At 39.6% G+C, this 27,588-nt stretch overlaps 1 protein-coding gene across 1 annotated transcript in view; it reads right to left on the reverse strand.

Moving 5' to 3' along the window:
• Window positions 1–5,445, reverse strand: part of frmpd3 (FERM and PDZ domain containing 3) — a 44,417-nt gene extending 38,972 nt beyond the window's left edge. Inside the window, exon 1 of the mRNA XM_034121012.1 lies at window positions 5,344–5,445. The gene's annotated coding sequence lies outside the window, so the exon portion shown is untranslated. The remainder of the gene's footprint in view (window positions 1–5,343) is intronic.
• Between the last annotated feature and the right edge of the window lie 22,143 nt (window positions 5,446–27,588).

Here is a 27,588-nt window from a genome sequence, read left to right on the forward strand (position 1 = left end):
GCGTAGTGGCTGAGTGTAGTGTGTAGCGTAGTGGCTGACTGTAGTGTGTGTAGCGTAGTGGCTGAGTGTAGTGTGTAGCGTAGTGGCTGAGAGTAGTGTGTGTAGCGTAGTGGCTGAGTGTAGTGTGTAGCGTAGTGGCTGAGTGTAGTGTGTAGCGTAGTGGCTGAGTAGTGTGTGTAGCGTAGTGGCTGAGAGTAGTGTGTGTAGCGTAGTGGCTGAGTGTAGTGTGTGTAGCGTAGTGGCTGAGTGTAGTGTGTGTAGCGTAGTGGCTGAGTGTAGTGTGTGTAGCGTAGTGGCTGAGTGTAGTGTGTGTAGCGTAGTGGCTGAGTGTAGTGTGTGTAGCGTAGTGGCTGAGAGTAGTGTGTGTAGCGTAGTGGCTGAGAGTAGTGTGTGTAGCGTAGTAGCTGAGTGTAGTGTGTGTAGCGTAGTGGCTGAGTGTAGTGTGTGTAGCGTAGTGGCTGAGTGTAGTGTGTGTAGCGTAGTGGCTGAGAGTAGTGTGTGTAGCGTAGTGGCTGAGTGTAGTGTGTGTAGCGTAGTGGCTGAGTGTAGTGTGTGTAGCGTAGTGGCTGAGTGTAGTGTGTGTAGCGTAGTGGCTGAGTGTAGTGTGTGTAGCGTAGTGGCTGAGTGTAGTGTGTGTAGCGTAGTGGCTGAGTGTAGTGTGTAGCGTAGTGGCTGAGAGTAGTGTGTGTAGCGTAGTGGCTGAGTGTAGTGTGTGTAGCGTAGTGGCTGAGTGTAGTGTGTAGCGTAGTGGCTGAGTAGTGTGTGTAGCGTAGTGGCTGAGAGTAGTGTGTGTAGCGTAGTGGCTGAGTGTGGTGTGTGTAGCGTAGTGGCTGAGTGTAGTGTGTGTAGCGTAGTGGCTGAGAGTAGTGTGTGTAGCGTAGTGGCTGAGAGTAGTGTGTGTAGCGTAGTGGCTGAGAGTAGTGTGTGTAGCGTAGTGGCTGAGTGTAGTGTGTGGAGCGTAGTGGCTGAGTGTAGTGTGTAGCGTAGTGGCTGAGTGTAGTGTGTGTAGCGTAGTGGCTGAGTGTCGTGTGTGTAGCGTAGTGGCTGAGTGTAGTGTGTAGCGTAGTGGCTGAGCGTAGTGTGTGTAGCGTAGTGGCTGAGTGTAGTGTGTGTAGCGTAGTGGCTGAGTGTAGTGTGTAGCGTAGTGGCTGAGTGTAGTGTGTGTAGCGTAGTGGCTGAGAGTAGTGTGTGTAGCGTAGTGGCTGAGTGTAGTGTGTGTAGCGTAGTGGCTGAGTGTTACCGTATTTGGAATTGTACAGAATTGACTAAAATCATGAATTAATAAAGTCTTAAAGACCAATGCGTATTTCATTAGGAAAAGGGGCATTTACATTCAACACTGAAAATGTCATATGCTGAGATAGTAATACAAAATGACGATTGAAATTGAATTACTCAAATTTAGGTTGATTTTGTTTTGCACACCAAAATTAGGACAACAATTAGGAGTTCTGACAGTCTTTTGATAAGTCTTGAGTTTTCAGAGATGCTAAATGCCAAATTCAGAAATAATTGGATCAACAGTCATAAAGAAGTTTGTTGTTATCGTGTTCAGGGATTCTGTCTGTACTCCGCTTCGGAGCATATTCTGTTTATTTAAGACTTGGAAACTTCCAATTTGTACCAATTTAGGAAGTGCCTGCATTGGGAATACAGTGTAGTTTAATTTAGCTCCAAATCACCAGACTATATACTTTATATATTTGTATTCAGGTTGTTATATAATATATCATCAACATATTTTTATCTCTTCTTTAAGAACAAGTGGGAAAAAGAAAGTTCGATACAATTTCAACTCTGACATTGCTTGCTTAATGAGAAGAGTAGCACTCCAGTCCTTTGTTCTTGGAGCCATTAAAATAAAAGACACATTTTACCATTTAAGAGGTGAGACTACATTTGACAGCCCTGGTCTCAAAAGGAGTGAAATGAAACACTTTCAGAGACGGAGTAATACTTTGCATCAACCACGTACAGTACAGAGCTATACTTCACTTGTCAAACTACATTTTTTGCAAATCCAATATTAATTTGCCCGTAAGCCTTTTACGTGTATTTCTGTATCAGTCATTTCTTTTGTATGAAAAGTGGTTGTCAAGATGAAACTCTCAGAATACATAATGACTTCATTAGTGGTCCTTCTCTGTGATTAATTGGAGTGCTGTGTCGCCCAGTGTGACAGAGCCTCTCATTGCCAGACAGTGTTGTGACAGGAGCCGAGCACCATGTTGATGAGTCTGGAGATGATCACACACTGATGTACACTTGTAAGACACACACCAGACGAATCAGCATCCTCACACACATCTCGCAATATCTAAACATGGAGACCCCCCTGAGATAGAAGTGGATTTCAGAATGCGACCTGGCCTAAATTCAGAACTCTACCTGTAATCGCATGATTGCAATGTCACAGTTTTGCCCGCAGTGATAAGCAACAGCAATCTCTGTTTCAATATTTTCCTCCGTTCTTGATATAAACGTGTTGACAGCTGTGTTAGCACCCTAAAGAAGAAGATGGCCCCTCTATCTGAACAGGAGAAGAAAGACATGTAAGGCGCCTCACAGTCTCTTAGCTCAAGGGTCCAGAGATAAGAAAATCCAGCGTGTTTGATGGCTGCTGTAAGCTTACAAGGACCAGCGGTAAGAAAAACAAGTTGTATTGACTTCACTCAAGAAACTGAGGGTGGAAGAAGTAAAGGTGTAATAGTTGAAGGAAGCTTGTCAAGTGTGGGAGATGCACAGAGATGTCAGGGATGAAGCCAGACATGGGTCACGTTGTAAAGATAAGAGCAATCTACCAGAGGCTGAGACTCTGAGACTGATGTCGGCTCAAACAACTTTGAACAGGGCGTCTGAGGTTGGTACAACAGGGAGAAGCTCTGGTCTGGTCTGAAGGTTTGAAGTCAAACGGCAAGACAGTAATTTAATCAATTTGATCAATACAGCCATTGGAGCGGGTCAGCTCCCATATCAGTAACAGAGCATAAGAGTGTAAGAGAATTCTAAACTGGAGGGGATTGCTGATTTAGACTTAAAATACATCTCTTTGTTAAAATTGTACAAGCTCTAAGCAGGGATCGGACTTCTTCTGGGTGGTTCAGATGGGGTCTCGGTTCATATCTGAAAAATACAAAATAAAACCCCACGTTTATCCCATAATCAGTGACGGCGTATACGTCATTAAGGTAGAAAAAGGTAGATTGGAAGAGTCCAATTCATTCCTACTGAGACACTTTTGCATTTGTAGGATGTCTGTAGTGTTTCTGATGCTGGAACAGTGGCTTATCTGTACCGCAGCCGGGTCTGTAAGCTATTATTTTGAACCAGCATGCAACAGACAGCAGATCACATAGGAATTTCCCAGCAAAAGCATCATATGAAGGTGAAAAACAAACCCCCTTCTGATAGCAACATCTTCCATATGCTTGAGTGGCTGTTTATATTCCCTCTAGCAGATCACACAGGCTTTTTTTCTTTTTGCTGAATCTCTATCCCCGGCACACCAGCTCCTCCGTGGCCTCCTCCACTCTGCACAGTCTGCTCCAATCTCTGTGAACAACGCTGCAATCTCCGTGAACAACGCTGCCCTCTCTCCTCCAGCGGCACATAGACATTTAAGAGTGGCACTTTCTTTGTGAGATGCAACCATATTCACATGTGGAGCTAGAGGGACATTTTGTTTTGTGTTTCTTTCTCCTTCAAACTAAACTTTGCCAGTAGCATATCGAACAGTAACTCCGTCCAGACTGAAATGTCTGAACAACTTTGAGATAAATTGCCATAATTCACATAAGCCTTGATGTTACTTATGTTAAGTGCTCATATAAAAACTTGGCATAATAAACTAAGATGTTGTACGTGGTGAGCATCTAGCATTTCGCTTAATGCACTGCTGTTCAGCCTCACTTAGCGGCAACAATGTAGACTCCTTTTGTAAGATAATTCCTTAGCGTTAGCTGTTTAGGCTAGCTCCTCATGACATATATGCGTTAAAACGATTTAGTTAAGTGTACATGGGCTGTATAATTTATCGTGCAGCAGAGACAGATTTACACTTTACACAAATAATCAGCCACTTATAGAATTAGTTGTTTCTCTTTACAATTCCTGATCAATGACCTCGTACGTTTGCAGTCTTTACCTCTCCTTCAGATGTTGTGAATAACAGCTCAGCGTGCTACCCACTCGGCGGATATGAAAGATGCACAGCGGGCTTTTTAATTTGAGCTTCCCCCTGATAATCCGTGTTAATTTGTTCAAAAGCATGGTGATGAAATACGCGGCAGTGAGAATAGAGGGTCCTAACAAGCATGAGTGGCCACCTCTGTTAGACAAAAGGGGGCCTCTGAGTTGATTATAATCCCAAAGCGCTGTGGGGATAAACAACATGTTTTTGAAGTTTGTTACCATTGTTTTTCATATGCTAATTAAGTAAAGCCTCCAACTGTGTTTTTCTTTTTGCGGAATACAATGTGCTGCTTTAATACAAGTAACAATGCTTGGACATTCTATATTTATCTGCAATACTTATAATGGTGTGTACAGTACATTTCCATACATATTATTTTGACTGCGGCAAATTTGATCACTCTATGGACTGCAGTCATTTACTCTACCGCACCGTTAAACTGCCTCACACACACCCTGTAATGGGAAAAGCCATTGGCTGATGTACCTGGCTATAACGGAGAACCCACCACTCTGCATCAGCTCACTGGCATGGAATCAATGCGGAATTGCAGATGTGAGCAAAAGCTGCAGAGGACGCACACACACACACACACACACACACACACACACACACACACACACACACACACACACACACACACACACACACACACACACACACACACACACACACACACAACCCGCTGCAATATCATGACAACAAAGGCTTCCCACCAGGATAGCATGCCTGAGCCTTTAACAGGATATAACTTGTGTTTTTGAGAGAATGAGAAGGTCATAGGGTGATATACTGGGAATAATTAGGCGTGACTTCATTTAAATGGTCCATTACAGCAGAATGATCAGTCAGCAAGAATGAGGTTATACAATTTAACTCTATAGCTTTCGCCTATGGCTCACATTGATAAAGGATTTAGCACACAATCCTTATAAGATTAGGTTTTATATTCTTCTGTTGGATCAAGCTGAATAGGAAGGAATCCCATGATGCATGTTCTGTCTAATAGTCCTCTTCGCTTGGTTCTGGCTTTATTGCTGCTATTTAAATGATCTCACAGAGTGCTGTTACCACAGGGATCCGGAAGGAGTGGTGTCCAGCCTTGGCTCATACAAACCTCTCAGAAAAGGGAAGGCAAAATGTGTACTTACGATCTCTGAATGCTGACTCGTGGACAGGAGGTTCTTCTGTCCTGCAGGGGTCTCCCACAAACATTCACACACACACACAATCGTCTGGTCGCTGGTGCGTGTACCTGTTGAGAGGAACAGAAGCACAAAAGGCTTGAAAGGTCGATGCTGGATAACCCACGGTGTTGGTTCACAAAAGGGCCCTGTGTTTGATAGAAGACGGAAGTAAGCAAACATGTCAAATAAACGTGCTTCGAATGATAGATATCCTTTATTTTATTTAACCAGGTAAAAGTCTCATTGAGATTTAAGTCTTTTTTCCAAGAGCGACCTGTGCAAGAGGGCAGCATGAACAATGTTACAACAAATGCACACAAAACAATACAGGCAGAGGAATACAGCTGTCGTAAAACACAAATGAAATGGCACATTAACCAGTCAATATGCAAATATAAGAAACTGTTATAAAACATAAAAAACTGGCACAATTTTAAAGTGTTACATTGGTTAATACGGTAAAACACATTTAAATACTACTGATCAAAGTAATGTGTGGGTTAGTAACACTAGCTCACAGCTGTTATTTGGCTTATTCATTCATTCATAAGACTCATTTTAAAATGCATCAGCTGCAGAAGTTCAGTGTTTTCAGTGGTATTATTGTTCACTGCATACACGTACTGTAAGGCTTAACACAGATGTAATGTGTTGCCCTGCAGAAATGGTTTACAAATGGAACAGAATCCATATTATATTAGTAAAAGTCAGCTAATCTACATAAGTTCTTTTTCTAAAATTCAGATTCACAGGTTGGTGTTTTTGCTGCGTCTGTTCATACTGCGGCACACTTGATAATGTCGTATCATCAGTTGAAATACCACCTTGTTTCACGCTCTTTGAATTCCATTGCTTTTTATTACTCGAGTGTGAAAGACTAGAAATGAAGTCTGTTCTGCAGCGGGTGATAAACTCATTAACAAAATATATATATGAGCGTTCTAACCGTGAGCAGTCAAAACTGAGGGTTTCACACTTCATGTTGCTATGGACCGTAACGACCCCTCTCTACTAATTACGTATTGTTCTTTAACGTATAAGATTGCTCTAATTAGAAATGAGATCACACTCAGATAGACTCTCACTTGATGTTTATCAGGCTGTTAGCACTTTCATGGTTCAAAGTCATTTTTCAAACCCTCTGCTACATTATTCCAGAAAATGAAATAAATAAATCTATGTGCTTAACCTCTTAAATGTTTATAATGATGTTTACACCCGGGGCACAGACTGGTGTTAGATGCAAAAACATTTTCAATGTTTCATTTGTTGTGTTAGAGTATCTCTCTATCGTATCTTCTGAAACTACACTCAATAATATCTTCTAATCAAGCATACCATGTTGAAAACGACAATATTTAAAACATATATTTTCTTCTTGCATCTTGCATTCCTTCCATCAATTCAATATGAATGCACACACTTGTTGCATTGAGACTTCATTTGGTCACTTGTCTGCCCCAAAATCACCCTAAAACTAGCACCAAATACATGTACAGTAACAGCCATTGCTGGCGTGAAATATTGACACATTTTTCTTCATTGAAGTTCTACGGCCATTTTGATTGCCAAAACATTCGAGGTACGCTGTGCAGGTTTTAACTGTTAATAATCCTGTAGCACGATGTCATTATGAGCACTTTTTGTCGTTGTTCAGCACCACACATCAGCATAAGCATGCATATATGTTTAGTAACTTGCATGTCACTATATTTTACGGAAGAAAACAAGGAGTCCAAAGGAGGCGTTTCAGGCAGGGGGGGGGGGGGGGGGGGGGGAGTGTGTGGGAGAGAAACTCCCTCTGGAATGACCTTTGGGATTTTAGCCTTTGCAGACCATAGACATGCACAACAATATATCTCTATATATATATATAGCTCTGGAAAAAGTGAAGAGACCAATGCAGCATTCTCAGTTTCTCTGGATTGACTATTTATAATTATGTGTTTGAGTCAAATGAACATTCTATAAACTACTGACAACATTTCTCTGTGCTGGAATTCAGCTGGACACTGGACTGGAATGGCTGCCATACATGTAGAGATTGAGATCAAAGAACAATTTGGAGCGGCCTATCATTTTGTCCAGAACTCTTTATAAATATATCACCGACTGTATATAACACACTACAGGAAAGGGAAGACCAACAACAACAACAACACATACTAGGGCCCCTTTAAGCTTTACTCAGTTGCTACAAGACACTGATCTTCTTCATGAGGTATCTATGTTGCCATCATTTCAGCTCCAGGGTCTAGTTTCTGTTTGTTGAGGTCAGTGTGAGGACGGTTTCATGTTGCTGCGTGTCTGCTTGTGTGAGGAGTCACATCTCACACAGCTGGACAGTAACAGTGTCCTCTCAGGCTCAATAGCTCGTTTCCGTAGCGACTGAAACTATTTCTTCTGCACTGGTCGTATTTCTGCTATGACAGTAAAGATAGAACATGATGGAGACTAATTGAAACATGTTAAATATCCGTCCTCATCCAGACAATTTGTTGTGTATATGTATGCCTTTTAACTTTTGTCGACTGATTCTCAGAACTCTTTGCATGAGTCCCTTTCGATGATGCCTTTTATTATTGTAATTAGGATGTTTTGTTCTCATTCATGTGTCCTTTTGGGCCTACAAGTAAACTCAATATGAACTGCTAGTGTGTAAGTCCCTTGATATGATAATGAACTAACTATCCCTACTACTGAAACATGCCCTGAAATGATATTTTATCACACATTTTTTAATAGAGACAGACTGAATTCCTCTGCTCTTGTTGTGCGCAGTGTGTTAGTTTTAATGGGCTCATCCACTTTCATTTTATAATTGCACAAATGGTACGTTTCAAAGGCAGACTGCCTGCAGCTCTGGAGCCTGAAGAACTCGTACATGATGGTCTCCCACTGCTTCCTACCACTGACCCAGGAGCTGTTTTCACATGTCCAATGTAGAATCCCAGATAGGATTCAGATCTGACATAATATTCATTAACACCAACCAGGCCCAGTGGTGCTTCCTGTAGATGTTTCATTAGCTTGCACAATGACCGGCTTCTCATGCCACAGTACAAAATGATACCCTCCAACAGCAACATGCACTAAAGGGAATCAAAGAGAGGTTGAGGGTCTTTTAAGTGTTTAACTGTCAAAAGAGCACTTGCACAACACAAAGCTGGACAGACACAAGAGCGTTAACAGCTCAAAGATTTGTGAAAGTTAATACATTGTTGTCCTCTTGCCATTTACATTGAGAAATCAGTTTCACAAAACAGCTGATAAGGCAGAAAAATAATTACTAAAACTTGCGTTAATGTATTTATTACAATGTGATAATATAAGAACATTATTTAAAAATAAGATTTGCGTTTAAAAATAGTTTTAAATTCTTAAAATTAGGTAAAAAGTTAATACTTCTTTTTTGTATGGCCATATATATTGACATTTGAATGTAAAGAGAAATTCTGATACTTATATTTCTGAGTTTGCAGCCCTTAATAATGTCATAATGACTTTTGCCTTCTGTTTTGCATCCAGGAGTCATTTGTGTTGCATTGGAAAGTGAAACATTGCTGAGGTTATACAGAGTAGTAAAGTTGTAGAGTATACAGGGTAGTTATATAGAACACATGTTCATTCACTTTAATGACAGCTAATTACCAAATGAATCACTTTGCAGTAGGTTAAGGCATATTTATTCATTTATACATTTCAACAAAAAGATGAATCATAACATTAAAAATTGTTTTTTGACTTGTTTTGGTAACCTACATATATTTAAGTTAAGTGTCAAGATCTGGAAGGTATGTCTCTCTTCTGACAGTGACATCTATGAGAACACGCCTCTAGCTGACGGGTGTGCAGTCGGTGCATAGATTTGATCTGTTTAGTAAATAATCTTTGTGAGATATTTTTTTCTACTAGGTCTCAGTGAGGATTAGGAAATATATCTCCTGCATAGACCGTCTTGACTTTTACCCAATTATAAAAAAAAATGGGAAGAAATTAACTTTTTAGAGCAAATGCAGAGCCAGACAAAAGCTTTTAGAGTGGCTGTGTTACCTGGTTAGAGTTCAGCTTAAAGAAATGAATGACAGAAAGTTGGGTCACGTCATTATGTTTTATTATTAGTATGATTGCACACTCCACCCAATCTCCAGACCCACAGATGTTCAACCATTCAACCCTTTTTATCCGCGGCCACCGCAGATCTATTTGTTTGTGTTGTTTTTGCTTTTTAGTATTCACATTTTGTATTGCTTTTATCTTTGCTACAAAGCAGTACTTTGTCCCAGATTGTTGGACGTTTCTTGTTGGATGATAGCATGAAAGACAAATGATTACTTATTTTAGATATATATCCAGAGGATCCAAAACTGATACTTAAACCAATTCATTCTAATTAACAATAATCATTTTAAGTCTGGAGGTTTGGTTGTTTTCCTGTATCTAACTTTAGTTTGAGCACCCACTGTTTTGCTTACTATAATTAGATTTTCCACTTGATATTTGATGTGGTTTGAGTTCCCTATGATACACAATCCTATAATTTCCTTTCGAACCGAATGCTTTTATATTCAAAAGGTGTTCTGCAGATGGGTTGGATAATTGGGAGTTCCTAAATGCAGGTTAAAATGATTTGATTTACACTCCAACAGATTGTTAAATGTCTTATCATGTTAGCTTGTGCTTTGCTTACATTACATTCTGAATGTGTAAGAAAGTCAGGCCTTTGCTACCTGTTGTGTGTTGTTACATTTAAAAGGCTTCTTCATCTCAATCATCTTTTACCCCAATTCAAGAATACGATGCTTATTTATCATATCTTCTGTACCTATTCATGTCCCCAGACTTTAAACCTCATTTCCTCCTGCCATTCATCCATCAGCCAACCTGTTTATTCGGTAAACAGAGCCTGACCTTTTGTCCATTTCATCCAGACTATTCTCTTGCAGAAGCCTCTCTGCTTTATTTACCCTGTCAGCTCCCCCCTCTCCCTCGACACATTGTAACACTTCTTATTTGTTGTGTGCAAACAGTGTCTGTCTGCACCTTATTTTCTCCATCGCCTTCTCCTTCACACATCTCCACTGAGGTTATTTCTGTGGCCATGGCAAACACCACCTGGTCTCTGCACTCTGATGGTATCACACACACCGGATGCTTACTGTATACAAAAACATACTTTGTCTCTTTTTATCTTTACACTCAGAAAAGGTCAACCAGGGTGTGGGTCTATAGAAAACCCCAAAGCCAGGAGCATACTGCTATCTTCGTAATATTTAATGAATAGGTAGCATATTCTACACAACATTCATTCATATCGGCACTACAACCACAATGCTGGCACCCAATGTGTTACCGTGGCAACCATCATGTGTCTCATGGCGAATAGAATTAGCCACCTTCAGTAATTAGAGCTCATTAGCCCGTGGGGCTGAACGAAGGCTTTTTTTCCCAAGACAAGGAAAATAATTACTAAATGAAAATTCTTTCTTGAGTCCTTAGAAGGATAAGACAAGACTGTCATTGGATAAGTCACTGTCATTGTCTGTCATTAAACAGACACAGTATAGGCGCATACAAAATCAACCTTAACATGTCATTGTTAGAAGATTCACTTTATCGAAGCCGCATCAACAACATATATAAATTGATATTATTATGATCAGCAGATACTGGTTTAGAATTTCAGGATGTTATCGTAGGGGCTTAAGACTTTCATTGCCAAAAACTATGCTGTTACTGTTGTAAATATGACGATAATAACCTTTAAATCTAGAATCTTTGCATATTTTAGATGTTTTAGCACTATTGATAGCACACTAACTGTCTGGTGGAGATGTTTCAGCACCATGGACAGCAAACTGTCTGGAGGAGATGTTTCAGCACCATGGACAGCAAACTGTCGGGTGGAAATGTTTCAGCACCATGGACAGCAAACTGTCTGGTGGAGATGTTTCAGCACCATGGACAGCAAACTGAGGAGATGTTTCAGCACCATGGACAGCAAACTGTCTGGAGGAGATGTTTCAGCACCATGGACAGCAAACTGTCTGGAGGAGATGTTTCAGCACCATGGACAGCAAACTGTCTGGAGGAGATGTTTCAGCACCATGGACAGCACATATTGCTTGTGAAACTGAATATTTCAGCAAAGTTACCAGAAGGATTTTGATAATATATTTGGTTTATGGGCTTAGCCTTATTACCCAGGTGTCTGTTCTTCCAGGTGAGACTCCATGAAATTGAGTATTTATTTATTTTTCGGTTTATAGTTTGTTTTTTAGTGCACAATATGACTTGGGATGTGATTATAGAAAGTGATTTCATTTAATTTCGCCTTTAAGTTGCACTCAAATGGTCCGCCTTTGAAAGTAAGTGCAATAAGGGGAACTCTGAGGATAAAAACAAGCACCCTGATGTAAAAGTATTGCCCATTAAACCTTAACATTTAGAGCCAAAAATCGAATATACCATTTAAGTGTTTCTACAATCAAAACATATAATACATTAGTTGTCAACAAGTACAGATGGAGCATCTTATTTCAGATAGTTTGAAACGCGAGGGTCGTGATTGGTCCGTGATTGGTCCGTGATCGGCCCGTGATCGGTTCGTGATGAAGAGCCAGCCCCCAGTCTGACTTGATACCGCCCCCGTGATAAATACATTTAATTATTGTGAAGCCAGCTGCAATGGATCATTGATCCACCAGGGGGTGCAGTGGGGTTCCACACTGGAGCTCATGTGAAATCAACTTCGATACAGTAAACTGGATGTACAGTATGTCTGGTACTAATGTATAGCGGATCTTTGTTAAGATCCATATGTCACGGATAGGATCATAGTCTGTGCTAAATAAGACATGTAATCATTTACAAAACATCACCATGTTGTTATTTAACAAAATAATGTTGTTTAGTCGAAAAAAACGAACGAGAGGAAATGCAGCCGGCTCTCGATTTTTAATCCTAATTTAATCATCATCTTCACCACGATCATTTATGTTTATGTTCGCCGAATTGACATGAAATCACTGACAAATATGAATATACTGTATTCAACTTCATTAAAATGTTATTAACGTGCCTAAACTCAGTAATTCACTAAAAATATTTATATTTTAATGGAGCCTTGTCAGGCAGATCCGCGTAGCGGAGGGATCTTGATCCCTGGGTGTTATTTTTCCCCATAATGACCAAGTCGCTGCAAATTATCCCGCTTATTACATGGCCACATTCTCAACAAAGTAACGACATGACTCCCAATATTAATTGAAATGCTTTTATGGATTTAGAAAATGTTTTTATTGATTTAAAAAATAGTTGTATGTATTGATTTAAATTGACATGCATCCGCTAATAAAAATAGTCCGTTGTTACCGTTTTTTAAACAGTCAGAATGAAACGGCAGCTCTCAGCTGTGTGTTTACACACCTAATGGCCCATCACCCACAGCTCTCTCCCCCCCCTGATCTTTCTTTTCCAACAGTTAAGTTAACTGTAGGTTACTCTGAGTGACAAGCTTACAGTTAGTGAAGTAACACTTTTTTTTTGTGAGTCACAACCTCGCTGTTTCATTCTAACATAACGCTCCAAATATGACTGTTTCCACTCGGACTTCAATACAGCAACACCATTGTTTGGATTCCATGGTAGCGTGTCTCTTTAGTAGCGTGCACTCCTTTCCTGTAAATTACAGGTCCAGCCAGGCAAAACAGTGCACTTCTCTTTCCCGCACTACTGTGACAGACCATGGGGCTGGGTCAGCCACTAACATATTCATATTTCTCTTCTAAAAAAGAGAAATATGAACGTTAGTTTTTAACTGAAATGATCAAATAAAGTCAAAATGTCACAGTGTTTACAAACATTGACCATACCGTTCACCAGCCCCCACCCCCCTATGTTGAGTAGGCTATACTCTTTGTTTAAAACTGTGATATCTCTTCTCCAGCAGTCTGTAGGTTTGTGTTCGCATATTTATGCTGTCGCAGTTCCTGTTGTTTCTATCGCGCATTGCCGGTATGAAAGGGTCTGTGCCGGAAATATCAAGATAACACGGCAGGGTCCGTTACAGTTTGTATTCATCTGATTTCAAATAAACAAAGTCTTGGCTTTCAGAATATTAAACTTGTTTCGGCAAATTTAGATGATAAATACAACTATGAAGCTTGTAACGGCATAATTACTTAAGCGGAGAACGGGGTAATTTAACGTTACAGCAGGCATAACAACAGCCGGTGTTTATTTTATTATTATATATAGTCGTTATTCATTTGTTTTAAAGCTCAATAAGGAAGATTTAAACTTTCACACATGTTGACCGGCGAAAAACTCTGCCCGGTTCCCTCGGCCCCCACCACGTTGAATAAACAGAAGGCTGCTTTTGTGGAGGAAGTTACAGCGCTACGTACAGGCTCGGCATATGCAGCTTTTTCCAGCGGTATCCATAAATCTCTTAATTTTGACCTCAAAGTGCACCAGATTGATGCATTTAACTTCAATATAAAGAAAAACATATTCTGTTGTAACAACAATAACATTATAAATAGTAACATAGCTGAACATGGTATTGCACATTTAGCTTTCAGTGTTACTGACCTGAGATGTTTTTATTACATGAATTAAGGTGACTGAGGCTTTTTAACATAGACTTTTCCAATGTCTGAGTGTAATATCTGCATTTTCTATTTTGGTTTGATAAGGACACATCCTGGGGATTGTGTTTACAAACATTGACCATACCGTTCACCATCCCCCACCCCCCTACTGTATGTTGATTTTGTTTGCCTACATGTAAATGGGTGGCATTTAGTACCTACCCCCCTCTGAGTGAATACCTGTTGTACCTGTCCGGGGCTAAGCCCATAGGACGATGCTCTGATGTCAACCCCCCCCCGTTGACAATTCACGAGCGTCTAACTCTCTCCCCCCTCCCCCCGTCGCACCTTCTAACAGAGCCCCCCCACATATCAAATCCCAATTTAACCCCTGGCCTCTGGAGCAGAAATGAAAGAGTTTTAAAAATGTTTACGTTTTGGTAAGTTTTTAGGGAAATGTTGTAATATTGCAACGTTGGCCTTAGGTGGGAGCAGAATTTCTATATTTCTACTCACATTGTCTGAATAAATATATTGAACAACTAAGGGTTAATTTGCAGGATTGATTGCTTACTTAGCCCTATATCAGTATATAGCATGAATAATAATCACACATCACTCATATTTGTTATGAATAATCATTTATCATTTATTAAATAGTAAGTCGCTTTGGATAAAAGCGTCAGCTAAATGCAATTTATGAAAGCCTCACTCAGGATTTTTTTAACAAGTGTTTTTATTGCTCTTGGGGCATTGAAAACAAGATTTTAACTTTAGTTTTTTATATAATATCTGCATTTTCTCTTGTGAAAAACTAAGTCTTAGTTTGGCCATAGTTATTTAATATATAGCGCCATCTCCTGGTTAAATCCTGAAATTGAAAATCTGGCAACGCCCTCTTGGAAAATAGTGGGAGGGCTTAACATTCCCAGATACTGGTCTTTGGCAGGTCTTAGGCAGGTAACTGGCTGGTAGTAGGCAGGAAGCAGTAAGCTGGAGTCTGAAATAAGATGCTCCATCTGTACGACCTGCTGCTGAAACTACCCTCTCGGGAATGTTCGACAATGTGCTCCGTATGCACGTCCTGACACAAAGAGATATATCAGTCAATCAACACATAACCAACACTGTAATGTGTATTACTGATATATTTTCACACAGTTCTGCTTGCAATTGAGTCCAGTTTATCTGTAGCTACTTTCATGTACTTTAAACTATAAACCACCATCGTCCCTGCTTTACTTCAGACGTTAGTGCATTAATGTACATATTCCTCCTCTTTTCACTCCCCCTATGTCCTTTCTTCCATTGTCACTCAATGCAACTGCTCACTAATGGAAGCTATAAAAGGACTCGCAAGGAGGGAATTTAGAGTCAAACAATTCTGATGTATTCGACAAACCTTTTAGCCATTTTGTATTCTGCATTAGCAGCGATGATTCAATGGGGAAGGCCGAGGTAAGGTGTCAGCTAAAAGCCCATAATAAAGCGGACTGTTTGTGAGGTAGGAAGATAAGGCCTGTAATTGTCCAGGGTCCTGTATTGTCAATATTCATCCTAATGCCTTCAAAGGCTGTGTGGTTATAAGAGAAGGTGTTTTTGCTTTTTCTTTTGCCAACGCATGGCTTCGGCCAAAGAAACAGTTGGATGCATGTGGGGGGGGGGGGGAATGAAAGCTATTTGAATTTTTAGATATCCATAAAAAAACCTGCTGAAGTGTCCAGACTCGGTGATATCTCAGTGGTCCAGCTGCTTTTTAAATGTAAAATGGTTTAAATGTGATACAACCCTGAGTTTGCACTGTATGTGTGTTTGCCTGTGCACTCCAACACACACACTTGTACAGTATGTGTGTGTTCAGATATGTACAGTAGAGTACACATTGATCTGTGTGTTACGTCTTTGATCGCCCCGCTGTTAGATGTACTTGCTTGCTCCCAACTCGGTTAAGCTTTTAATGGAAAGCTGCGGGTCGGCCTTCTCTCACTGTGCCCTCTGCTGTGCCATGCTTCACTTTGGAAAAAGGAATACTTGCTAATTAAGATAGTTAGTCCCCAGGGGTTGTTCTCTGCAGGCAGTGTGTGCTCACTGTGGGTGTGATAGGTTGACAGGTCTGCAGGCACCACAAGTGTCTGTGGAAATTGAAGGACACAAAGAGAGTGGTCCTCAAGTGTTAATATACATGCTGTATGAGGAGTGGGAAACGACTCTGTTGAGCGTCTGTAATGTACTGTAAACTAATAGGTGTAATGAGGAGATCATAAAGAAGCTCATATCACTGACATTTATTATATTTTTACCGGACAGTGTACAAACTACTCCTTACAAAACACACCACTTTAATTGTTGGTCTGCACACAACTTCCTTAATGTCATTCTATTTTTAACGGCAATGCATAAAAAATGATTTGCATATCCCATATTTATATTGGCGACATATACAATGCCGATTACCTTTGCTAATTACCATGAAGCATATCTTAACAAAGACATAGTCGTGAATACAAACATGGCAAACATATTTTAGCGCTCTCTCGGAGTACATATTCAATCCTTCTAAATGTATTCATTTCATTTAATTTCAAACCTTTATTTAACCAGATTGTCCCTTGAGATCATAGATCTCTTTTTCAAGGGAGACCTGCAGCAAATAGGTTCCACATGAAACATAAAACAACATAAAACAATAAAGGAAATCATACATTATATTTACAGGCTACATTTACATACTTATCGACATTTACAAGTACCCATAGTTTCAAAGAGCATTTCACTTAGCCTAGCTTTAAAAACATGCAGAGGAATGAAATTGCTCAGTTTCGATTCTTGCTGAAGATCGTTCCAAGCAAGTGGAGCTGCGCACATAAAAGCTGTCTTACCTAAGACAGTCCTTGCTCTTGGCACATCTAACAAGACTACATGATACAGCGATCTCAGACAATAGCTGCTTGCAACTCTCTGTGTTATCAGAGAGCAGATATAATACGGGAGTTTACCCAACATGGCTTTATAAATAAACGTGTACCAATGACTGAGCCTCCGTACAGTAAGTGATGGCAAACCTGCCTTGGCATACAGTGTACAGTGATGTGTAAGTGCTTTACAATTAGTGACGAATCTCAGTGCACTGTGATACGCGGATCTAACTTGTTCAGGCAATGGGCAGGTGCATTCATATAGACCAGATCACCATAGTCCAGCACAGGTAAAAAGGTCACAGAGACTAGCCTTTTCTTGACCTCAAGTGAGAAACAAGACTTGTTTCTGAAAAAGAAACCTAGTCTAACCCTCAGCTTTTTAAGCAGGTTATTGACATGAAGTTTAAAAGTGAGACAATCATCAAGCCAGATACCAAGGTATTTGTACAGGCAACCACTTCAAGTATTATTCCTTGCACAGTAACAATATCCAAAGCAGTCTCTGGTGTCTTTTTAGCTTTTGAAAATAGCATTACCTTGGTTTTATAGAGCTGCGTCTGAATAATGTTAAAAACAGCCTGTATTTAACAACAGCCTCCTTAATGGAGGGACATGCACAGTACATCACGGTATCGTCCGCATAAAAATGTAAGGTTGCTCCATCGACATTTTGACCTAAACTATTGATGTAGATGGAGAATAAAAGTGGACCTAAAACAGAACCTTGTGGTACACCATTAGTAATGTTTAACCACTCAGAAGTGATCCCATCAAAGTGAACACATTGGGACCTTTCAGAGAGGTAGTTCACAAACCACCCCACTGCATGGCTGGATATGCCAATACTGAGTAGCCTCTGCTTTAAAATGCGATGATCAACAGTATCAAACGCTTTGGACAGGTCAATAAATAGAGCTGCACAACTCTGCTTATTATCTAAAATACTCGCAATATCATTCACCACTTTCATTGTGGCAGTGATGGTGCTATGTTGCTTTCTGAAACCTGACTGATGTTTAGATAGGATGTCATTTGTACATAAAAACTCCTTTACCTGTTCACTCACTAGGCGTTCGAGCACCTTGGCCAGAACTGACAATTTAGAGATGGGCCTATAATTATTTTAAATAGTTGCCTCCCCTCCTTTTATCTGCAGCTATCTTTAAAAAGTGTATTATTATTATACATCTTGATTTCCTTCTTATTCAGCGCTGTGATAAATATGCTAAGTGGCATGTTGTGACCATCGCTAAATTGTTATTATGTGTAATGTAAAATGATCAACCCACAGAAAATGATTATGCTGATCCTGGAAAAATCTTTGAAATCTTGTGAATTTAAGGGGAAATAATAGATGATCGTTTTTGGAAGATTGTTCATAAAAGTGATTCACGAAAATCTCTTAATTAGTATTCCTAGAGTTGTCTTGAAAAATGAGTTATGGTCATGCTCATGTTCCTTCTTTGAAATCTGTAAATGTACTTTTAGAGATCTTGCTAATTAACAAAAAAACAAGATAAAGTCAAAAACAGGTTGTCCTTGACACCCTCCTCTACGGCTCCATACTGTGCATATGTTGCACCTGGGGGACCACCAATGCTCTATACCAGGGGTGTCCAAACTACGGCCCGCGGACAATTTTGAATCGGCCCTCAGCAAATTCTAAAAGTATAATGTAGTACGCCCCACAAATGAAACTTGTGCTTGTCTTATATTGTACTTCTTAAAGGGGACCTATTATGGAAAATGCACTTTTTTATGTCTTTCATACATAAATATGTGTCCACGGTGTGTAAGGACTGGAGACTCACAAAGTTTCAGAAAATACTACCCTCTCTCTTTTCCTCCTTACCCACATCTCTAAAAAAAACAAAAAAACGGGGGTGCAAACGAGCAGATCCAGGATTTGGCTCCTATGACGTCATCGGCAAAATGTGGCAGACGTGATACGTCCCAACCTGTCGTCTCCGTATACAGTCGTCTAGCTGAATCCCCTCTCGCAGCTGTGTGTCTGTGTATTCAGCAGGATGTCTGCAGGAGGCACTTAGAGTAAAGTTGTTATATATAATACATATAATGGCACTGTTCTAGCGGTAAACACTTAAAGGGGACCTATCATGCAAAATGCACTTTTTGATGTCTTTTATACATAAATATGTGTCCCCGGTGTGTCAGGGAACTCACGCAGCGTCAGAAAATAAAACCCTCTCTCTTTTCCTCCGTACCCAAATCTCTAAAAACGGGGCTACAACGGAGCTGATCCAGATTTGCGTCCGATATGACGTAATATCGGAAATGGGGACCCACGGCCCTATCAGAAAGTTGATCGGTGTTTACATTAGCATCGCTAACACTCAGAGTTAACCTGTACTGGAGAGCATGTGTGTGAAGAAGCAGGAAATAAAAAGGAACTCACCTTGTGGTATAACCGGCAAGAGAGAAAGCCTTTGAGCTCCATACTGTTTCAGAAATAATCCTTGATAATCCATGATATGGCGTTTCATCACGGCAGTATTTAGTTTAGACAGTAGCTGCCGGGTCCCGCATGAGCTCAGCCCCCTCCTTTTTTATTTTTGATCAATTCCTTTTTTTTAAAGCTTTATACCCAAAATCAGCACTTTTGAAACAGGAAGTGAAATAGAGGGATATGAGGCATGGCTAGAATGGGTGATCTGTTTGGTATTTTGAGCAAAACACTTCATAGACATGTTTTTTATATATTTTTATATATCTGAGACCTATGCTATTGCCTAAAAATAGCATGATAGGTGCACTTTAACACTAGAACCACCAACGGATACATTTTACCCGCAGCTGTTTCTTGATTGTATGTAACTTTTTTTCAATAAAATATTCAAGTCTCCCAGTCCGTGACTTTTCCTGAAAGTGTGTTATGTAGCACCCTCTGTTGTTAAAAATGGTCAATATGAAGTCAGATTGAAAAAATGGCCAAGAAAATGGCCATTTATACCCATCAGCGCCAGCGGGTAATATTTACCTTATAGAAAATGTAGTGATTCTCGTGCTATTGATCTTCCTGCACTTTTCCAATAAATTCAGTCAATTCAAGTTGGAAACATTTTCTAACATATCTTAGTTGATAAAAAAAAAGGCCCAATAACTTATTTACATAACATGCTTGAAATATACCCTTAATTTCCCCCCCTATTTATAAGCAATCTGAGGGATGAGCTGCCAACAAAATAAAGTAAACCCTCTGGCGTTTTTTTTCTCAAGGCATTTTCAAGTATCAAGCATAATTGACCTACATTTGATTAATTTTGCTGACTTATAACTGAATTTATGAGTCAATACACCTCACCTCTAGCGAGTGGCCCCGCCCTTCATATATCTTTCTGTATGTGGCCCTCGGGGAAAAAAGTTTGGACACCCCTGCTCTATACGCACAATGTCAAAGCAACGCCAACAACTGTTGAAGCGCTTTCTCTTGATTTATCCCATGTTTTGATGAAGATGATGCTCACAGCAGCCTCTTTTACACACTGCAAAATGACCCTTAAAGTATAATCTCCTCATACCATGCACTTCATTAGCCTTTTAAATACCTTGTACTCAGGAATAACTTATATATTGCTTATCAGTCGCAGAAGCTATACGGATTCTTTTAACCTCAGGGTTTGTCACACTTTATTAGCTCATTGGGATGATTTACTTGACTGCTTAATGTTTACACCTCAGGGCAATCGTACGTCATCACCCAATAATTAAACGGGGGAAAATAGGGCCTAAAGGAAGGTGGGCAAGTAATAATGTGGTCTTTGCTCCGAATAATGATCCAGTCTTGTGTTTTTGAGAGAGTTTGTGATGGTGCTGAGATGATTACTTCTCTCTATTCCTTGCACATCTCAGAGATAAGGTAACATTTGATGCAGTGTTGGTACATCTGATATTTGCCTGTCTTTAGAATCCAACAAATTACCCACCTCATGTTGAAGCTGCGGCTGAGCCTTCAGTATATCTAATTCAATCTTTTTCAGGCATACCGTTTTTAGGAATTCAAATAAAGTATTTCACACAGGGAAGCAAATGACTTGTTATACATCTGCTTGTTGTTTACAGGCTTATCAGCAAGATGTTCTTTGATAAATCAAAAGGCAAACAACTTGTTCATTCTTGGTTATTTGATTTTAAGAAATACAACTAAGGCTCGGTGGGAGTCACATTCATTCATTGATTAAGCGTTGTCCCCTGCAGGCCTTCGGTCTCAGAGCTTTTTCTTTTTTGTTTGTTTCCAAACACAACACGGCACAAAGGTTAAGCTCTGGCTTTTTACATTGTAGATCCGAAGAAAATATACGATCTCACATCCATTTTGACAATCCTGGGTGATATTTTAGATTGCAAACGAACAATCTTGTGAGAGGCTTTTTAACCGCCGTTTTTTTTTTTTTAAATAACCAGTGTGCCAACATTTCTTGAAAAAATACTTTTATAATGCTACCTGAAATGGCATTAGATCCAAGGAATACTGTACAGTACATTGAAGTATTTTACTTAGCTAGATATTTTACAGTGTAGTAGCTTGAGCAGATGCAATACAAATTATTTTTACAAACAAAACACAAGAGCAAGAAGATGAAACATTCACATAGATTCAACCTCTATCTGTTATAAACTGTAGTTACATTTAGCTTCACATCGGCTAGCTACAACATGAAAACGCGGGAGATTTGGGCACTTCCCTTTTATCTGAGATTCAAAGTTTTCCTGTGCAAGCTAAATGTGAATGGCATGAATCAAAAACAGCAATACCCTGTCTGAAAAGCAGACACGTGAACATATGGACATGCAAGCTGTCTTCATCACAACACCAGGGAGGAAACCAGAAACCTCCACTCGTCGATCCAAAGAGTGAGAGTTGCAGTCACAGCAGACATAGAGTGCAGTTTTAAGAGAAGTGAGTACATAGCAGACAGGGACGTCTCATGAAAGACATTGATTTGGGAATTGTAGAAGCTACTGAATTTTAGGCTTGACCTACTGGGCATTCAAAGTCAGGATATCTCAGCATCTGGAGCCTCAGTTTTCTTTTTTTTTTGAAGTAATATGCTAAATTGCTTGAGTACCCCTTTAGATCTTAAGAGACTTTGCACACTAAGGTCCTCGTATTTATTAATGAAAAAGCAAAGCTTTTGGTAATTTCACCTTAATCAGGGAAAATACTTGTGGAAATGGAAATCTCCAAGCTTTCAACGACATAAATTACACCTCTAATGAACGGCCACTAATTTTTAAATGCTGGCACTGTTCAGCACAAATAAACTAGAAAAAAAATGAATGAATTCCTAAAACATTATTTCTCAAATAATATGAATAACCACTATTGTTGTAATGTGTGCTGTGTTGTCTCCAATGACTTCTTCACAGTGAGGTTGTTAGCTGATTGCTTAGTGCTCTTAGGAAAGCCAACATTATCAGATGGGTTTATTTTTAGACCAGTACATTATCAATCATGGTCCAATAAAAACAATCGTAAGGGTATTGATTTAGAAACAAGTCTCTGGCTTTCTTTTCGTCTTCTTTATCTTACAGCTGTTGGATTTGTTAACATGTATCTGTAATGATTTTTGTATTACACTTGTCAATAGTACAAAATAGAGAGAGCGTCATCATTGAATGACAAATCCAATGGCAATTTCTACGAAATATTCAATCTTAACATAACAGTAATGTTTTGTAAGTGCATACAAAATAGTATCTTTCTCACCCCCTCATCTGCTGGAATCTGTCCTTTATCACATGAACACACTCTGTGACCAGCATAAGGAGTGAACGTCAGCAGCAGCCTGAACACCTGTGACTAATCATGTCTTTCACTGCACTCTCGCCTTTTCTCTTATAATGTCAAACAGTGCCCAAAACACACCCCCCGCACCACCACCACTTAGATACTCTGTGCTGAGAAAATGACTATTATTCATACCATACTTTCTCTGGCTTACAAAAAAGCAGAGCAGTATAGAAGACGACAACATCTGGCTGCTGGTGATTTGCAATTATATTTGGGGGAAATTAGTTGGGTCCATTTCCGTTTTTGCCGTTCCGCTGTGCAAGCTAAACCCAGTTTGATTAAATGCACCCCAGCTGAACAGACATTTGTCATAATGACCAGTGTGGTAGCCAATAGCGTCCCAGATTAACTTTTATGGCGTTAGTAATATCCCAATTTGACAACGTGTTTGTAAACTAGAACGTTTATGTGTCTTGGGGTGAGGAAACACAGGACAGTTGGGCTCAAAGAAAATTAAAAGTCAGCCGGAAAACATTGATGAGGAACCCTTAATGTGTATATACTATAGTTATGTAAATAAGTTGGGGTATAGGTATGTATAATATATATTTTATATATATTGTATATCCTTGATTTTATTTTATTTTATTTTATACCTCGGGACTGTGGGAAACAGTATTTTGATCTTTCTGTGTGTACAAACATATTTTGAGATTGACAATAAAGTTGATTTTGACTTTTGACTTAAGCACCTTTTCACTAGGTGTGTACAGATCCATATAACTGGATTCATGTATTGATTCAATGACCCATTAACTTATATCATCAACTTCAAAACCTACATTATTTAAGATACACCTTATTTTGAAACACCAATGGTTTCTCCATGTCACTTATTCCATTCAAGCATATCTCCTTACTACCAAGTGTTGAAATTGTCAAATCATATTTGACTGTCTTTTGAGAGTTTATATAAATGAAACTAATTGTGTTAAAAGACATAATGTCTTATATTGATTGGAGGCCCCTCAATTGAATCAGAAGGGATTTTGGCAGACTGTGATATTGGCAAATATCGTATGGTCTAAAGAATAAATACACAAATGAAATATTTGAAACACCGATAATTTGCACACAAGCAACAACAACATGTTTACTTCCTCTAATGGGTCAGCTAGAGCATGTTAATTGTCCTTCTGAACCCTGCTATGATGTCTCGTCAACCCATGTAAGTTTAGCCATCTATCGTACTCGAATGCACTCCATTGTATTCATAAAAGATGTATTTGAAATCCAGAAACCATTGGGTGGCCCGCAGCACACGAGTCAGCTGACACACCGTAGAAAACCACAGTGTAAACTTGAGTAGCCCTGTAACATAAACTGGAACTTAATACTTTATACTTCAAAGGGCACTGTCTTGAACTCTTTAAAAGTCAAGTCTCAAGGGAAAGTGGTAAAAGCATTGCATCATAACAGATCTGGCCCACTGAAGAGCTGGAGGCCATCTCCACGACTAGTCATCCAGAGAAAGCTATTACACAAAGAGGGTCACAGCATCACTGAGGACCTTTTTAAATGTTGAGCGCACTGAAAATCTACAGAAAAGAAGAAATCCTGGTTGAATAGATTTTATGATGTTATATATCAAGGGGCAGCATTTACAACGGGATCTTTACTTCACAGGAGGAAGCGAACACTTACCGTACCTTTGATCTTCTGGATCTTGATCTAAGCTTCAAAAAGGATAGTGCTCCTGCAGCAGAACAAAGTCTCTACACAAACATATGTTTGTCTGACATAATGGACATTTACTGAGGCACTGTGAAAGGGTTCATTGTTTTTGATGTCCTCAGTCATTGTCATAAAATACTTTACGAAAATGATTTTCTTAGACGGGAGAGGACGGCCCTACAATTAGGAAGCATCTGTATGTTGATTCTTGCTGAGTGAAAGTTAGCAGGCAGGGTCTTTTATTTGTTCTCACCACAAAGATTCATTGTTGTAATGGATTTAATTGATTTATTTAAATTGCCATATGCAGTGAGTTTATGAAGCACAGCATTCTCTTGTTACAGTCCCTATTACCCCAACATCTTTGATCTTCTTACCTTCTAACTAAAAGTAAATACAAATACAAATATATTGTCATTTATAAAATAGATCTCTTTATGGCTTATCTTCTGAAAATGATGCAGCTTTTGCTTAAAGTGGACCTATCATGCTATATTTGAATAATATAGTGTAGGACCATACCTATATAAGGCATATTTATACTTTTTTTTTTCAAAATACCAAACAGATCATGCATTTTAGCCATGCCTCATTTTGCTCAATTTGACATTTTTTAGCTCTGTTTTTGCAAGGGCAGATTCTGTGAGCAACAGCACCATCTACAGGCCTGGCATATGTACTACAGCGTCTCCAGCGCTTTCGAACGGCAATGGCCGTGGCTGTCTCCTCCTGATTGGTGGAGTTGGCCTAATAGCCGTAGCGCCACTGTCCTGACGTCAGGACAGTGTTCAAATCTGGATCAGTTATCAGATCCGTTGCAGCCCCTTTTTTAGAGATTTGGGTATGGAGGAAAATAGAGAGGGTTGTGTTTTCTGACACTTGGTGAGTTCCCTGGAACACCGGGGACACATATTCATGTATAAAAGACGTACAAAAGTGCATTTTGCATGATAGGTCCCCTTTAAATATATATTGTTTTCAGGCGGATGATTCAAAGAAATCAATCAAATTCACAACAAAACTATAAAATGGTAAAGACACTGTCTCTCTCTTTATAACATTGACCAATCCCTGGTCACCTTTATTTTGAGGCAAAACACTCAGAGAGAGATGTATAGAGAGTTATGTAAATGAGGTATGATAGAAGGACAGTCACAACTAGGGATGCATATCGTTGACTTTTTTACGATACCGATACCGATACCGATACCACTGAACGATACCGATACTCAACCGATACATATCGTGATACTTTCATGTTGCATAAGGGAAACATTTTATCATCCCGCAATTACTCTCATGAAGCGCTTTATTATATAGTTAACATGTCAAATGAATATTAAATTCAATTGTGGGACTTGGACCTTTTAGTACTGAACAAACAATGAAAAACACGTTATCTATGAAGAAAACTGATTCTGCAATATCATTTATATCAACCATCAGGCGTGAATAGCACATCTTGTCAATGGAAAAAGACCAGTATAATCAATATTCAACCTGAGATTCGACTGACCAGAGAACACATAAAGGATCATGAGATCTCGGCATTGCACATAAAACAAATAGCATCCTTAAAATCAACATTTGCCTGATGAAAGAAAACAAATCCCATCACAGTTCAGTTTTGTGCATTCATCTTCAAGAAGATGAGCATATCTGCTCTCTGGATCCAAACGGGCCCTTTCACAGCGTAGGATATCACCTGCTGAACTGAACACTCTCTCGCTTGGCACGCTGCTTCCCTGAACACAAAGGTACTTGGTTGCCATACGAGACAGCATTGGTTGGAGGTTGGATGTGTTGCCACCTTTCCCAGAAATAAACTTCTTGCAGTGGTTACAGACCCCACCATTCAGACTGGCAGTGGTTACAGACCCCACCATTCAGACTGGCAGTCATATGCAGCCACACTTTAGATTTTCAAAAGTGACTTGGTTGCGGAGTTTCACTGCGAAATTGACATCGTAATTCCGACGGTTTAGGCACAAGTTTAAGGATATTATGCCTCACTTTTATGAAAAAAAAAGAAAAAAAAAATTATAAAAAAAAAAAGTATCGAAAACCGGATCTGATTTCGGTACGGTATACCGTAGCCACCAGTAACCGGTATTTCGGTAATACCGGGAACCGGTATGCACCCCTAGTCACAACGCTGCAATGAGAAGAAAAAGCCTTTTCTTTCTATTTCAGGAAACTGTTCTCGACTCAACGAGATGATATATCCTCACTGATAACTCTGAAGAGATCTTCATATGCTGACGCACTGAGAGGACTTCATGGCTCGAAGAGTGCTACTCTTCATCTGAAATGACATTGTTTGTACTGAGAGAGCCCAGCAATTAGGATAAGTGAAGAAAGAAGCCTGTCGATAAAGCTATAGGATAACTTGTAATCTTCGCTTAGCTGCAGCCGTGGTGTATGTTAAGTGACAGGAAGTAGGAGCAGTTTAATTCGAGGATTAGCTCTGTTTGTTTGGGTGTAGATGCGTGTCTATGCCCTTGAATACAGAACATATTAAGTTTAAGAGCTGTTCATGCATGAGGAACAAGGAACACTTGCATATGGGTACAACATAGTCAAAACACAACATATTGATGTACTTTGCTCAGGATTTGTATTATCAAAAACTAAAATGTAATCCTGGATAATATGTGAAGTTACTGTTGAATCCATTTACCCTTTTCTATTAGTTTCTTAATTAAATAAAGCCTGTATTAGCTCTGTTTTCTTGTTTTTAACTGTATAGGTCATCCAGTTACAAACCAATGAACAAATCAATGATTTATAGCGCTGTCCCCCAGGGGTTGATGGGTAATATGCAAAACAGCTATGGCTGCAGTCAGCAAAACACATAAAGTGAGGAACTGGGAGGAGCTCACAATGGTTGTGTTAAATGGAGGAGGTGGCTGTGCACCATATCCATTTGCCTCCTCAGCAGTCTTGTCACGCATCTCTAACGTCATGCTTTACGTAGCACCATAAAAACAAGATCATTAAAAAAGGTCTGCATTGGACAAGCTCACCCCTCGTTTGAATGAAGGGAGTACAGCCACACATTTCAGACCTCGACGCACACAGTCTGGAAGCAGTCAGATTGCATTGGCACACACAGGATTCGTTTCTGCAAGAAATGTTGAAGGTTGAGGTGAACATTGATTATTGAAAGCACAACAGGGCATGCCCCCACTCTGCATCGATACGTCAGAGT

Source organism: Trematomus bernacchii, unplaced genomic scaffold (genome assembly GCF_902827165.1).
Source record: "Trematomus bernacchii unplaced genomic scaffold, fTreBer1.1, whole genome shotgun sequence".
In the NCBI taxonomy this organism is placed as follows: Eukaryota; Metazoa; Chordata; class Actinopteri; order Perciformes; family Nototheniidae; genus Trematomus; species Trematomus bernacchii.